We start from the raw sequence: 15,000 nt of genomic DNA on the forward strand, positions 1-15,000 counted from the left end.
GACTGTCCCTCACAATGTGGGACAGGTGGTAACCCTGACCATTGGGCTAGACTTAGCTATTGGCGGCTCGCTAACACGATACATTTCACTTCCACTTGGTATAACTATCAACACTACAATAGAATACGGGCACGGGGTTTTAAATGTCATTTGTTTGAGGGATGGGGACTCAATATTCAGCTATGTGCATTTGTGTTTGCTTCTTACTTTTGTGTTCGCAAAACTGTCTTGCATGCTTTGCATATGTTTCAGTATCTATGGACACTGACAGGTGTGATTACTATTGGGGGCAGGCTGTACTATTCAGCATTTTAGGTTGCACGTAAACAGCCGGCATGTCCACGCCTCCATGCGGAGCTTGGACATGCCCCATGCACTCGCGCACATTTCCTATACACGTGGATGTGGCGGCAGTGCACCTTCATTAATATGCATATGGCACTACTGTGTCATCTCTACGCCGCACGGTCAGCACAAGCTTAATGCCGTCCTTGCGCTGAGCTTCATGAATACTGGTGAGTGTCAGAAATACATGAGCTAGGGATCTAAACATCTTCTGCAATATCAACAGAACAGTTTGGAGGAGAAGGTATATTTCACAGAGGATACCGCTGTAGTACAGCAGACTCCGCATCCACATAAAAAAGTTCACCCCTGTCCATTTTCAAGCACAACTTACCTCTGTGGATGGGAGACAGAAAATGTACCCAAGGACTGCTCCCTGTACTACTAATGAACACAGGCAGCTCTGAAATGCTTAGTTGTATGCATGGGTCCCCTCAAATTATCTATGGTTTGATCCCAATTACTCTTAAAAAGGGTAATATAAAATTATCTGTCATGGGATGGGCAAGGAATCTATAACCAAATAGGACAGGTCATTCTAAGCACAAAAATGGAAATGGATTAGGCCTAAAATGGCCTGCAAGGGCATCCAGCCCTGTTCTTACATTTGAACCTATAAAAAGTATGTAATTATATATATCTGTTCAGCAACACTTGTATTTTGAACAATTAGAAAATTCTGGTATAAGAATTTCAGTTTAATAAACCTTACTGATATTGTTTTGAAATGTTATATAGCTTTTTTTTCAAAATTAAGGTTCAAATGTAATAAAGATCTTTTTCAAAACTATGGTTACCACAAAATCTGAAGCACCAAAATTGATGATAGCATGGTTCTTGCTTCTTCCAACATTTTTTCCAGTTGTAGAAGGTTATAATATTTGTGGATAACAACATTAATTTTATTTTATTTGTCCTTTGGTAACTGGGAAAGTCATTTGCCCATTTCCAGTGATGGCCTGGGGAGAAAAGCTCCACAACAGATTCATAAAACATTTAAACAATAGTTATGTGATCACATACAGGAAGAGGAAAGCCCTGCAACAGATTAAACGTATTACAAAGAATTGAGAAGAAAGGCTCTACAATCACACACAAACATATTTTGCAAAAGTTGATAGGTAATTATTTATATGGGGGAGAAAAGCCTCACAACAGATAAACATCTTTACATTAGATTTCATTAACTAGATCACATGGCTTGTATGATGAATAATCCTATGAGAAAACAACTGCATCAGAAACTCTATATAACTTGAATGTTGACTATAGATAATTATTTACAATTTTTTCACCTATATATGTTAATAGAAAATAGTTTTCTGTATCCATTTCTATCTTGACATCCAAATAATACATTATTTTACCAGCATTTCTAATTGTAAAATTCAAAACTCATGTCCTTTTATTTGGTTCAGGTAAAACGTCGATGAATATCCCTAGTCTGTAAGTTTGAAGCACATCATCAGTATGATATCATTTAGTTTAATTTTCAAAATAAGCAAAAGATATTTACTCTAAAAAATAATCAGAAATAATATATCACAAATAATATATTTTGGCAGCGTAGTGGTGCAGCGGTTAATGTTGCCTCACATCAAGAGGTTCTCCGGTTCAGTCCTTGGCTGGGGTGCCTTCTCTGCAGAGTCCGGATGTCCTCCTTGCTTTCACGTGAGTTTCCTCTGGGTGCTTTGGTTTCTTCCCACATTCCAAGACATGGGTCTGGATTTTTTCTCCCTGGCCCTCCAGTGAAAATTGGCCATATTTTAATATGTCTGCATGCGTAATAACTGTTTGATTATGAATATCTGGAACCAATGTAAATGTGTGAGCTATTATCCTCCTGTAGTGTATGAAACTTTTACAGTTATGTTCTAAAATCAGGAAAAAGACAGGCTCTATGTTCTAAAATCAGAGAAAAGACAAGCTTGTTAAGCATCTTTCTGATGAAAATCTGCTTAACATGCTCATGTTAGGCACCTCTAACTGCTGTTAAACTCTAGTTTCATCTTCAAGAATTAACAGCAGTCAGTTGTCACCACAAAAGAGCAGCAGCAGGTTTATCATTACAGCCGAGTGTGTCTCCAGGCATTTCTGCAGTTACCTCCTACTGCGCCTCTAGGTATCAAATATTCCTTGTTATGGGATGCATATAGACACTCAAGACCCAGCTGCTCAAAATCCAGGAATTTGCAGTCGGGGTCTCCAGTGGCTATTTCTCTGACTACCCATCTGGCCGAGCAGCTGCTCAAACATTTGTAGTAGGCCTGTTTTAAACATGGCTGCTCTTCCTGTCACACTTCTGTGACAGCTTGTTTATGCGTGTCTGCAGCAGTTGACTGCAGCAGTTGAGATACAACATTCAAAACAGTAGAACAATTGGTGGTCCTGCAATTTTGTTTTCCAACTTTTGTAATACATGGGAGCATTTTAAGTCTCTTGTAGTACAAAGAATTATGATTAGGTCTCTCAGATCTTGAACCAATTGTGTCATGTTCTTGTCATGGATGGCAAGATTTCCCTCACAAGCATTGCTTTTCATGTCTCAAACCTATAATAAGTTGGTTACGACTAGAGAAATTATTGTAACCCATTATATTACAAAACTCACACGCCTACCACACCTTTGTTGACTGTATTGGGGGGCACAATACCGCAATGTACAATAAGAGGGGTGGAACTTATATTTATTAGGGAATGTTTTTAAAGGGAGGATTATCAAAGGAGGATGATTATCTCCTCAGTATGGAGAATATCGATATCTGTGCAGTAACAGAAACCTTGTTCAAGGCTCTTGAGAGCACCCCAGCTCTAACAGGTTATACTTCATACCATGCTTTTCAGCGCCAAAACTCGGACCGAACCACAAATGGAGGGGGAGTATCCATATTTATCAAAGATACCCACACCTCCAGGTTAGTGGCACGGCACCAAGCATTGGAGACCATCCATGTGCAACTAACAGTTGGCAAAACTGCCTTTCAGTTTGTAGCCTGCTACAGACCACCCTCCCAAACACAGGAACCTCACTCGGCTTTCCTGAGAACACTGGAGAATATGAAGGTCTCTCCAAACACCATTATATTGGGTGACTTCAACTACACAAACATTGATTGGGAAAACTACTCAAGCCCAAACACCCTCACCCAACAGTTCCTAGAATTTATAAACTCGAATGCTATGGAACAACTGGTCACCACTCCCACAAGAGGGGAAAACATATTGGATCTGGTCATCACCAACATGGGGTCTCTATGTTCCACACCAGAGGTATACCCCTCATTGGTAAGATCAAACCATAAACTAATCTCACTGGACATCCATATTCCATCCCCACCCCCAACCAAGGAAACCATGGTGAAGACCTTCTCAAAAGCAAACTTCACACTTCTCAAAACCGAGGTGGAATCCTTCAAAGCCCCCAGGCCAGTGGAAAATATGGCCCAAAATGCAGAATCCTTTACAAAAGCATTCTATGGACACCTACAGGAATGCATGGAGCATGCTATCCCAAATAAAACCAAGACTCACTCCTCCAAAGGCAGGAGACCTGTCTGGTGGACCCCGGCCATGAATAAGCTATACAACAGAAGGAGAAAGCTACTACATGATAGAGCAAAATCCCAAAAAGGGAAGGCGTCTCTGATCAGTACTAGCAAGAAACTATGATCCCTCATAAAATCATCTAAGGCCAGCTTCGAAAGAAAAATTGCACAAGACACTAAAGATATTCACAAGGCCTTCTTTATTTATGTCAGAAACCTGGGAGGCAACTCCCAGATATGCTCTGAGTTAGTGAAAAATGACAAAAATACACTGAACCCACAGACATTGCCAACATCCTGGCAGAAAGGGTCAGTGCAAACTTCTCCCCCCTTTCCCCCCAAAAGAGCAAAATGTCTATCCCAACAGAGTGTAGCCTTCCTGAGATCACAGATGCACAGGTAAGAGCTGCCCTCTCCAAAGCAAAAAACACAGTATCAATGGGACCAGACGGTGTCCTGGGCTGCATCTTACATGAGCTCCAAGAAGAACTAAACCCTCATATAAAGTCACTGTTCAATCTCAGCCTTACTACATGATATGTACCCAAGGAATGACGTACAGCAACAGTGGTCCCACTCCACAAAGGTGGTGTTACAACAGACCCCGGAAACTATCACCCTATAAGCCTGACTAGCCTGGTCTGCAAAGCTATGGAGGGTATCATAATGGAAATCATAAACAAAGACATTGGGAACCTCCAGACACTGGATCCTACCCAATTCCACTTTGTTAAGGGCAGATCTTGCCTCTTGAACCTGGTCGACTTCTTTGAAACAGTTACCAAAGCCATAGATGAAGGGAAGGTAGTCCACACAGCCTACCTGGACCTCGCAAAAGCCTTCGACACAATACCCCACTCGGGCATCATAAATAAGCTCACCAGCTTAAATATCAACCTCTATGTCACAAGATGGGTTGCAAACTGGCTCAGGGATAGAACCCACGTGGTCAGAATAGCAGGTGCCATGTCAGACTCTAAACCAGTTACAAGTGGTGTCTCACAAGGCTCAGTCCTGGGACCTCTCTTGTTCGGTATATATTTCTCCAAGGTACAGGCTAACACGGGTGGACTATGGCTGACCAAGTTCACAGATGACTGCAAACTGGGTGCCATAATCGACTCTCCGGCTGACACAAGCATCCTCCAAAAGAGTCTCACAGAGATGGATAACTGGTGCCAGAGCCATGGCCTAAAGCTAAATGCCAAAAAGTGCATAGTCATCCCCTTTGGGAAAAACAAAGTGCCCACAAATTACCACATAGGTGGTAATCCATTAAGTATGGAAGAAGTAATTAGGGACTTGGGGACCCAAGTAGATAGCAATCTCTCCTTTGACAATCACGTTGCCAAAGTGGTTAGAAAGACCTTCTACATAGCCCACCTTATCACGAAAGGGTTCACATCTAGATCAAGAGAGGTCATTGTGCCCCTCTACTCATCACTTATCAGGCCCATAATTGAATACAATGCCCCATTTGGGATGTACCTTACCCGACACCTGCAGCAACTGGAAAGACCCCAAAAGTACCTCACCAAGAGGATCAAGGGGCTCAAACAGATGCCCTATACAGTTCGACTAGAGAAACTCCAGCTCTACTCAGTTGCGTATCTCCTACACAGAGGCGATCTGTGTCTGACGTATAAAGCCATGTCCAACCCAGAATTAATGGACATGCTTCACCTCAGGAAATCCAAATCCCTTAGAGCTACATGCTCCAGGGACTTTAACCTTAGCACAGAAATAAATAGGACATGCTGGAGGGACAGATTCATATCCCAGAGGCTCCCCTCACTCTGGAACAAAATCCCAATCCATGTTAGGCAGAGCCCCTCACTGACACTCTTCAAGAGAAATCTTGACGAGTGGATGGGAGATTGTAAGTTTACCCCTGGGATCTCTTCTGTGTCCCATGCTTGACAGAGGTACAGTAAACTAACCTTAAAAGGGCTACCTTCTGTGACCTACTATACAGAGGCACAGTCAACTAATCTAAAAGGGTGGTGAAAGCCAAACACACTCTGGCTAGGCTTATAAATGCCCTAGGGCAGATAGCCTAGTATCAACCTATGAATCTATGAACCTATGAAACATATAGCATTACCAAAATTATTACATGACACCATACAATTAGGTTTTAATTATGGGTTTTGGATAAAAGATGATAAAATGTTTACGTTCCTTGCATGTCAGGGTCATTCTACTAAGGCACACATACATTAATAAAAAAGACAGCAAGTCATATTAACATTTGTCATATTCATGCCTAATATATGATACATTACATGACAAATTATTCATTCCAACATTGCATAAATTGTTTAATTCCTGCCTTCCATTAAACCTCACTCCTACTGAACACTGTTTCTTTATGTCCATTTAATCTCCTCCTTCTCTATTTTTTAAGTTCCCACCTCTAGTTCTTTTATCACTATTAAAATATTCAGTACTTCAGTTACAGTTGGTTTATATTTTTATTTCTCTTTTCTAGTAATTGCTCTTTTGGCAGCAAGTAGCATTAAATTTAGTAGGGCCTCAACAGGCAGTTCAGATCCTGTGTCTCCAGCACAAAAGAATCATTTCCTTGCTTACAGCTATTTGCTCCATCTGTGTTTCTGAAAAAGCACTTTACAGATATTTTTTTCTTAAAGCTGCCAACTAATTACACTTTCTCTCTTTTCCCCCTCACTTCCAGCATTTGCCATCTCTCTGAGTAAAAATGATATGAATTCTACTTGTGTTATAAAAATACATATGCAAACACTTCTAGGAAAAAATCTTAAATCTGGTAGACTGTGTTGCATAGTTGGGAGCCATACACATATCCTCCTATTGTACCTTTGTAAACTGCCAATCCAGTCTCTCTTCCCAATCTTTCTAACAACTTAGGACTGATTTTTAGAGTACACAATTTGTCTAGAGTCCCTATTTAACAAGAAATGCAAGTAGGAATCAAAAATCTAAAAAAACAACAGGGCTCCAAGTACTACTGGATTTTATACAGAAACATATAGTAATCTTCCTCCTCTAGTTTTACACCTTTGTTGGGGTGTCTGCCATGCAGCTTTGCAGTATACTGTTATTCCACCCTCTTGGAACCAATCTTTTTTTACTTTCAGTACTTGGTTCTGGTAAAGAACCTACATCACTCTCTAATTATAGGCCCATATCATAAACATTAACAGTAACATATATATGGGAGTTTAGGCAAATAGAATGGCCTCATTCCTCTTTAATTCATCCAGATCAAGCAGGTTTTCTTAAAGATAGAGTGGCTAAAGATATTATACTAGAATAGCATTATGGTTTGAAAGAATCCATATATATAAGGCACTCCTCTGGCCTTATGAATCGATGATGAGAGGGCATTCAACAATATTAGATAACCCTTTGTGAGGCACGTTGTATCATTATTTGATTTTCTCATCTCTTTTATTGAGACCATAATGGATCTATACTGTGGATCTACTGCAGTAGTCAGGGTGGGGTCCTTTATATCAAAATCATTGGAACATTATAAAGGTGTTTGGCAAGGTTGTCTCCCTTTCCCATTATTCATTATAGCCACTGAACAATTACCACAAGGTCTTCAGAATACCCTTAAGCCATTTATCTGAATTCAGAGATAAGCATGGATCTTGGGGAAGTAGATTTGTACACAGATGATTTATTTCTGTTTTTTTACCAGACCCTCAGAAAGCCCTTCTAAGTTATTAACACATATGGAATGAGGGGTTATTAAGTTAATCCATCCAAATTCATACTTATAACACCAAGATATACTTTGACATCCTCACAGAGTAAACAGTATAACTTTACCATCAACCCTACTTCTTTTAAGTATTTGGGGATCACTATGGCATTTGCATCTAAAGATACTCAAGACATAAACATTCACACTATTTATCTTGATTTATTTCTGTGACATTATATATTTTTCCTGTCTTTATAAATACATGAGTCAATCACCAAAAATGTATTAAGATTTGATTATTACTGTTTCTTAATTCACAGTTATCTGGCCGTACAATATTGTAAACACATTCAGCCATGTCTAAAGAGTATTACTATAGTAAAAATAGCTAAATAATTTTCCCATATAATGCTTAAACCACATCTAGGCAAAGCAGAAAAGGTATTTTTCCCACACAGCCATTAATTTGTTTCATTATTGAATGTGCAGTTACATTCTGCAGCTTTAAAGGTGAACAAATAATTAAATTGAATGAAGGAAAGATTTTTGGCAAGGAAATTGGCATGCTAAAAAATATTCAGAAGTACTTGAGGAATTATTACTTTTTGGCACTTAGTGCTACAGTTGAATACCTTATAGAGAATCCCTTCTGTTTTCTGAAAGTTCACTTGAGAAGATGACAATAAACTACCATCTTTCTGGTCTAAAAAATATGACACTGGATAGAGACTGCCTGCATTAGTGACTGCCTATACACTGTATACATTGTTAAACTATATAACTCTATCCATACAGACATCAGAAATACCTCATCTGAAATTTCATTAAAAAAACAACTGTCAACAACACAGTACTGCCCTTGTAACTCCTCCTTTGCTCAGCCTCTTCTTATTGAGATAATTTCCGATCTATATTTTAAAATCCCAAAGAAATCATACCTATCAATACTATAATACTGCCCTTCCATCAGCACCATGACTAAGTCCACTCCATTAGCAGTCAAATATAACATGATAAAGTCCTCACACTGTCTCATGTTTACATATGTGAGGTGAGTAACTGCTTGGATGAAATTTGCATATGCTTCATCTTCCATCTATGTACTAAAACTTCAACATGACCTTATACCTAAATCATAAAATAATGCTGAATGTTCCTTAGACACTTGTGATTCTAGCATGCTGTAAATAACGTACAGTATACTTGACAGGCACAGTGCTGAACCATTTCCATGAAACCCATAGCACCAAAACCTCAGAAAGCTGACAAACAATCGAAACTCAACATTTTCGACTGCACCACACTAACAAACAATGGGTCAAATTTGGAATATCGGTGTTTGAGGTTTTGTGAAGGTGCAGTTCGGAGTTCACTGAAGCATTGTGGACATCGACATTATGGAGGCAAACCTATACACACATACACACACACACACTCACACACACACACACACACACACACACACACACACACACACACACACACACACAAGCACATAGTCATTTCAGTGTTATGTCTTATAGTTTTATTGTTAGTTGATGTTAATTGCCTGTGTAAATGTACCTAACATTGAGGTTTTCACCCTGGGTCTTCTTTGAAAAGGGCGTTTGTCCATTAGGACTTGCAATCTGATTGGTTTATCTATTAGACATCTGAACTTGCAGCAGTTAAATAAAGCAGTTTTTTTTCTGTTTATTCCATCTTGGATGTTATCTTTTGTTTATTCCATCCTGGATGTAGAAACTTCTAGCTATTATGTTCCAATCTACTCCTATACACAAGAATGTTTTTATCCTTTACAACCAAGTATCCTCAAAAAGGTTTACAGAGAAAATAATGTTTAGAGCTGAGTGAGTCAAATGATTACTTCATCAATTGCACTGAAATAGCAACATTTTATGAAGCTGGCACTGGTGCTATCAGAGATTTCTTTTCCCAATGATTATAAAATGTTTATGAGTATTTTTCTTGATATAAGTTCAGCATTTGATTCAGTAAGTTGGGACTATCTGTTTACCTTACTGAAATGCACAAACTTCTCAGATGCATTTGTAAAGAGCATTTATACAAAGGAACATTTATATTAAGGTAGGAACATATGTTTCACAAAAATACCCATTTTAAAGGTACAAAACAAGGATGTCCACTTTCTCCACTATTATTCACTTTAGTAATGGAGCCTTGGGCTAACTTGATCAGAAACAGTACTGACATAGAGGGTTTGAAATAGATGAAAATACAACATCCAAAATTCACTTTTGCAGATGATGTTCTAATTACATCAGAAGGATCTAATTCTTCTATGCAGTCTCTATTTGATAAAATGATGAATTTTAAAAGTATTTAATATTCAATGAAGAAAAACTAAAATACTACCTATAGATACACAACGAAAAATATTCTCATTAGTGATTTTACTAAATATGTACCCAATTCAGGTCAGATAACTTATTTAGGTATAATACTATCTAAAGATATTAAATCTATTATATATAATAATTATAATACCTGTTTTCTTAATATACAAAATCTTTTTACTATGGAGGAGAGACAATTATTAAAATGATAATATTCCCCAAGATTTTATACTTAATACAATAAATAATACTTCCACCTACAAAAATAATTATCAAGAAACTGAATACACTAATGTTAAATTTCCTATGGGCACCTAATAGACCTAGGATTGCTTTAAAGAAACATACTAATAGCTGGTCTCAAGGGGGTATTTCTTTTCCAGACTTTAATTTATATACTATCTCTTCTATTGTAAAAGTTATTACTTTATTACTAGATCAGTCATATGTCACAAAATGCAAAGATTATTGGGAGCTAATTAGTATGCACTTCATGAAAATCTCCTTAACATATAAAAATATGATTGTAAATAACTCCATGTTATGGTTACTAAAGGAATTTTGTACTTCACCTATTATACCTAAACATATGGTTTGTTACCCATTAAATATTATTATTAGCTATCGTAACTTTATATTCCTAAGTATAGGAACGGAATTTTATTATATTCCCTATAATGTATACTCAGGGTATGCTTTTGTCATCTACTTCTGAAGGAACTCATTTAGCTATAGATAATGATCTAAAATACTGGTATCAGTTGATATCTGATAATAAAGTTAAAAATCTAGATTTCTTAAACAAGAATTTGATCTAAGAGCTTGCTGGTTAGAGGTTCAAACCTTTAGACAACATCTCATTAATAAAATAGATCTAATGTCTATAACAGTTAAAGAATCTATTCCAACACTGATTGATTACTTGACATTAAATTTACAACATAAAGTTTCTGATAAAGGTAAACTTTCATACATACATAAAATTATCAGACAAGAAACTTTTTACAGTGTAGATACATACTGGAATTATTTCACTTCTATTAATGGGGACCCACCAAATCAACAAGATAAACAATATATATTGAATCTGCCTATAGAACTACTGCCTTCCATTGTCTGGAGACTTTATACATGGAAATTTTTATATAGCTCTTTTTATACACCTTTGATGATGAATAAAATAAATAATAAAGATAATCTATGTAAGAGATGTAATGTAGAAATTAATGCTGACTGGGCTCATATGTTTTATGACTGTATAACATTGAAAGAATACTGGAAGTCAATTAATGAATTTTTGCAGGCTCTTTTTACAGATAATTTCATTATTTCTAAATCTCTTATATTATTCAACACACCTGTACCTCAAAGTGTTAAAAGGTTAAGCTTCCCTTGTTATGGTCTATTCTAGCAGTGGCTAGGAAAATAATAACCAGAAATTGGATTTCAGATACACCTCCTTCGTTCAATGAATTTAAAATGTTATGAATATAGTGTGCCATATGGAAATAAACACAATTAGGTCAAGAACAACTAGAAAAACATCTTATTATATTGTATGGGATAATTTACAAAATTTGTTAAAAAAATTCTAATTTCAATAGCATGGTATTTTAGTTTAATTAATTGATCTGATTGTAGTGGATGTCTTTGTAAGTACTTTAGTTGTTTTGTTGAATATTATAATAATATCTATTTTTAATTACTTGTATAAAATTGTTATGATATTTCTCTTATATGTTAAAACAATAAACCTGTTTTGAAAAAAAAAAAGAGATTTCTTTTCCCAGAAATGAAATAAATGCATATAGTATGAGTTCAGACAAATAATTACAATTAATTACCCTTTTTTATTATTTTGATTTGGAAAAATCAGTTATCCATTTGGGGGCAACAATATTCTAAGTCATTCATGTTTAATTTTGCTAATAATGGTCACTGTCTATTTCTATGTGAAAATGTATTATAATCATTTTGCAGCATGACAATAAAGCAAATTGTTCTTCTGGTGCAGCTATGTATTATCTCTCAAAACTAGATCCAAACATTTGGTAATGCCTACCATTCATAACTTTCAGATCAAGCATGAAATCTACTTACAGGGATCATCTTAACACTACTGTCTCATAAAAAACTACTTTGTTAACAACCTCAATTCTTTAGGGGACATCAGTCATATAACCAGGATGCTACAAACTAAAATGAATCAATCTGTTCATTCAGCTCTCTCTCTCTCTGAACCCATTTTCCCCTCCTAGTAACATCACACTCAACAAAAACATTGTATTTGCTTTAGCTGATCATATTTACATTTTTTCAGTCTTTCCTACCTTCTATAAGCAATAGTTTATTAACCTATATCTCTAATTAAAGTATGTACACTATACTTGTGGAAATATGTTTATATAATATAATTAAATATATAATTGCTTAAATATATCTATATACTACATTTACTTTATATTAATATATTTATATTAATTCATTTTTTTCTATTAAGAATTTCTATCCAAGTATTACAATGCAGTGCATCTATCTGATTTTTTTTTCGCATCTGGTTAACAACAAATGATAGGTAGGTAGGTAGATAGATAGATAGATAGATAGATAGATAGATAGATAGATAGATGGATAGAGAGATTTAGAGAGTTAGATACACAGTGGAAAATATAACATTCACCGGAGTTATTCACCAATTATGCTTTGAGGGTGTGTGCAAATTAAATAAGTAACAATCCATGTATTTGTTTTGTCTAGCAATGTATAACTAATAGTCATGTAATTTATTGTGCTGTTTTCAGGTCCTCTGGGGCTCATGCTGTGACTGAAATGGGTCTCAAGACCAGCCAATCATCCCGGTAACTGAATTTTAATAAGTAAAGACATATTACATTGAGAGCAAAGGCCAACATAACTTTTACCAAAGACTTGCATTTTGAGAGGTGTGTGCTAATTAAACACCTAACACCTAAAAGGGCTTCATAAGTAAAGTGGACATCAGAACCTGCTACACCTAAGGTTGAATCTCGGAACTGGGTATTTTAGTTTTCAATAAAATTAATTTAATGAGCAGCAGAGGAAAGGCTGGTAAATAACAAGTTCACAAATGCTGAATCAAAGGGACATCAGAGAAAAATGTTTTTTACAAGTGTTATTCTATTTTAACTCAAAATGTTAACTACCTTACAAAAGATAGCTTTATTTTGAACAAAAGCAACATTTTACATTTAATTTAATGTATTTGTTAATTAAATAAGTTAGTCTATCTGCTGATAAAAATCATCCGCAGTAACAAACAACTGTCAAAACAGCAATTCACTAAATTGAAGATAGCTCATGTTATCTGTAGCGGTAAATAGCCTAGGTACCAGGTTTATTTCTAGTGATTAAATCCAACATGACTGACCATTTGGATCTTTTTTTGTTTGCTTGTTTAGAATGTTCTACAGTTTTGTGTATTTGTCAGATGACCGATGGACCATCAGTGTTAGTCAGTGTGAGTAGCTATGCACCAAGCACTCAAAAAGCAAATGTTACTGGGAGTTCAATTTATTTATTTTTCCTACTTACAATCTAAATGCCTTTATCTAATACAGCTTAAACTACATATAAACAATAAACGTCTGATGTGGACGTGCACACTAATGCTGTCCCCATCTAGTATGCTGTTCTTTTATATATATTGCTCCTGGCAATTATTTAACATAGAAATTAGGTCTAAAATGAATCTTTGAATGAGGTGGTTTCCATATTCATGAAAAAAAAATGTATTTTTTTTCTCTTGCTTTAAAAAAAATATCACCATCGTCATCATCCTTTTTACCGGGGTTCAGGCACCTAGGCAGCAAGACATTTAATGGCTGAAAATACATTCAGCTGCAGAGAAACATGTGGGCAAAGAGAAGAATGTGTTGCCATACCTAGAACTTCAATAACCAAATGCACAGAAGACAGCAGGCCATATGGCAGGCATCAGCAGCAGGCTGGCCAGTGGGCATGTCAGTGGTAGTAAAAATGCAGTGCACAATCGGCAGTGCCTGTATAATGCATATGTGTGGACCACTACCCCCTTCACAGTGTCTAGGCAGCATTACTTAAACTTCATACTAGAGCATAAATGTGACTACAGAACCAGGCAGGATTTTCTGCATGCTGTAGCACACTTCTGTACACTAAGCACAATAATCATTACTTCTGCCTCCATGCATATTAAAGCTGTGGGTTACCATATTTGCTTGGGGGTGGGTGCCATTTCCTTCTGTATTCAGAGCCTCTCTTATCTTCTTTAAAAGTGATACTTGCCTATATAAGGTTTTCTAACACAATCCATCCATCTCCTAGCTGGACAACCTGACTTAGTCTTCTTTTTTCCTTTATCTACCAAATCTATTTCATCAAATTCTTCTACTTTCCTGAACATGGGATTGAACATCTGCAATCTGTTCTGTGTAATTGGAGTTTCTTGGCAAATTTTACAATCTTACTTTTCACAGTTTTAGAAAAATTCTTTGTACTATATTAGCTCTCATTTCATGTTAATTAGATGCATTCCAGAATCCAGATGCACCACACTTACAAAAGAAAGTCCTTTTTTGTTTGTCTATAAGAGGTGTGCTTAGTCAAAGTCAGAGAACGCAATGTGTTTTGTTAGACATCACCAAAGGAAGTTCCTTGCAAAGTTAGACATCCTTGCCTTTCACAGTTCTGGAGAAAATCTGTATGCTATCATAGCTGTCAAACCATGCATCTTGCCTTGTAAGAATGACCTGATTGTTTAGTGTTATGAAGGTGTGTGTAGGTGTATGTGTGTGGTGTATGTTTAGTGTAGTGTTCGGGATATTACATTTCGTGCTTCTGGTCTTTTGGGTATCTGGTCTCGGGATTATAGGCATCGGTATAATGGGTTTCCAGTCTTATGTACTGAAGCTTTACATATATATATATATATATATATATATATATATATATATATAAAATATACATATTATATAAATAGATGAAAAACAAAGTGAATTCTAATCATAAATATGTATATCTACTTATATATATGCATATGTGT

The sequence above is a fragment of the Protopterus annectens genome, chromosome 17.part0, assembly GCF_019279795.1.
Source record: "Protopterus annectens isolate FY-2018-M chromosome 17.part0, PAN1.0, whole genome shotgun sequence".
NCBI classification, from domain to species: Eukaryota; Metazoa; Chordata; order Ceratodontiformes; family Protopteridae; genus Protopterus; species Protopterus annectens.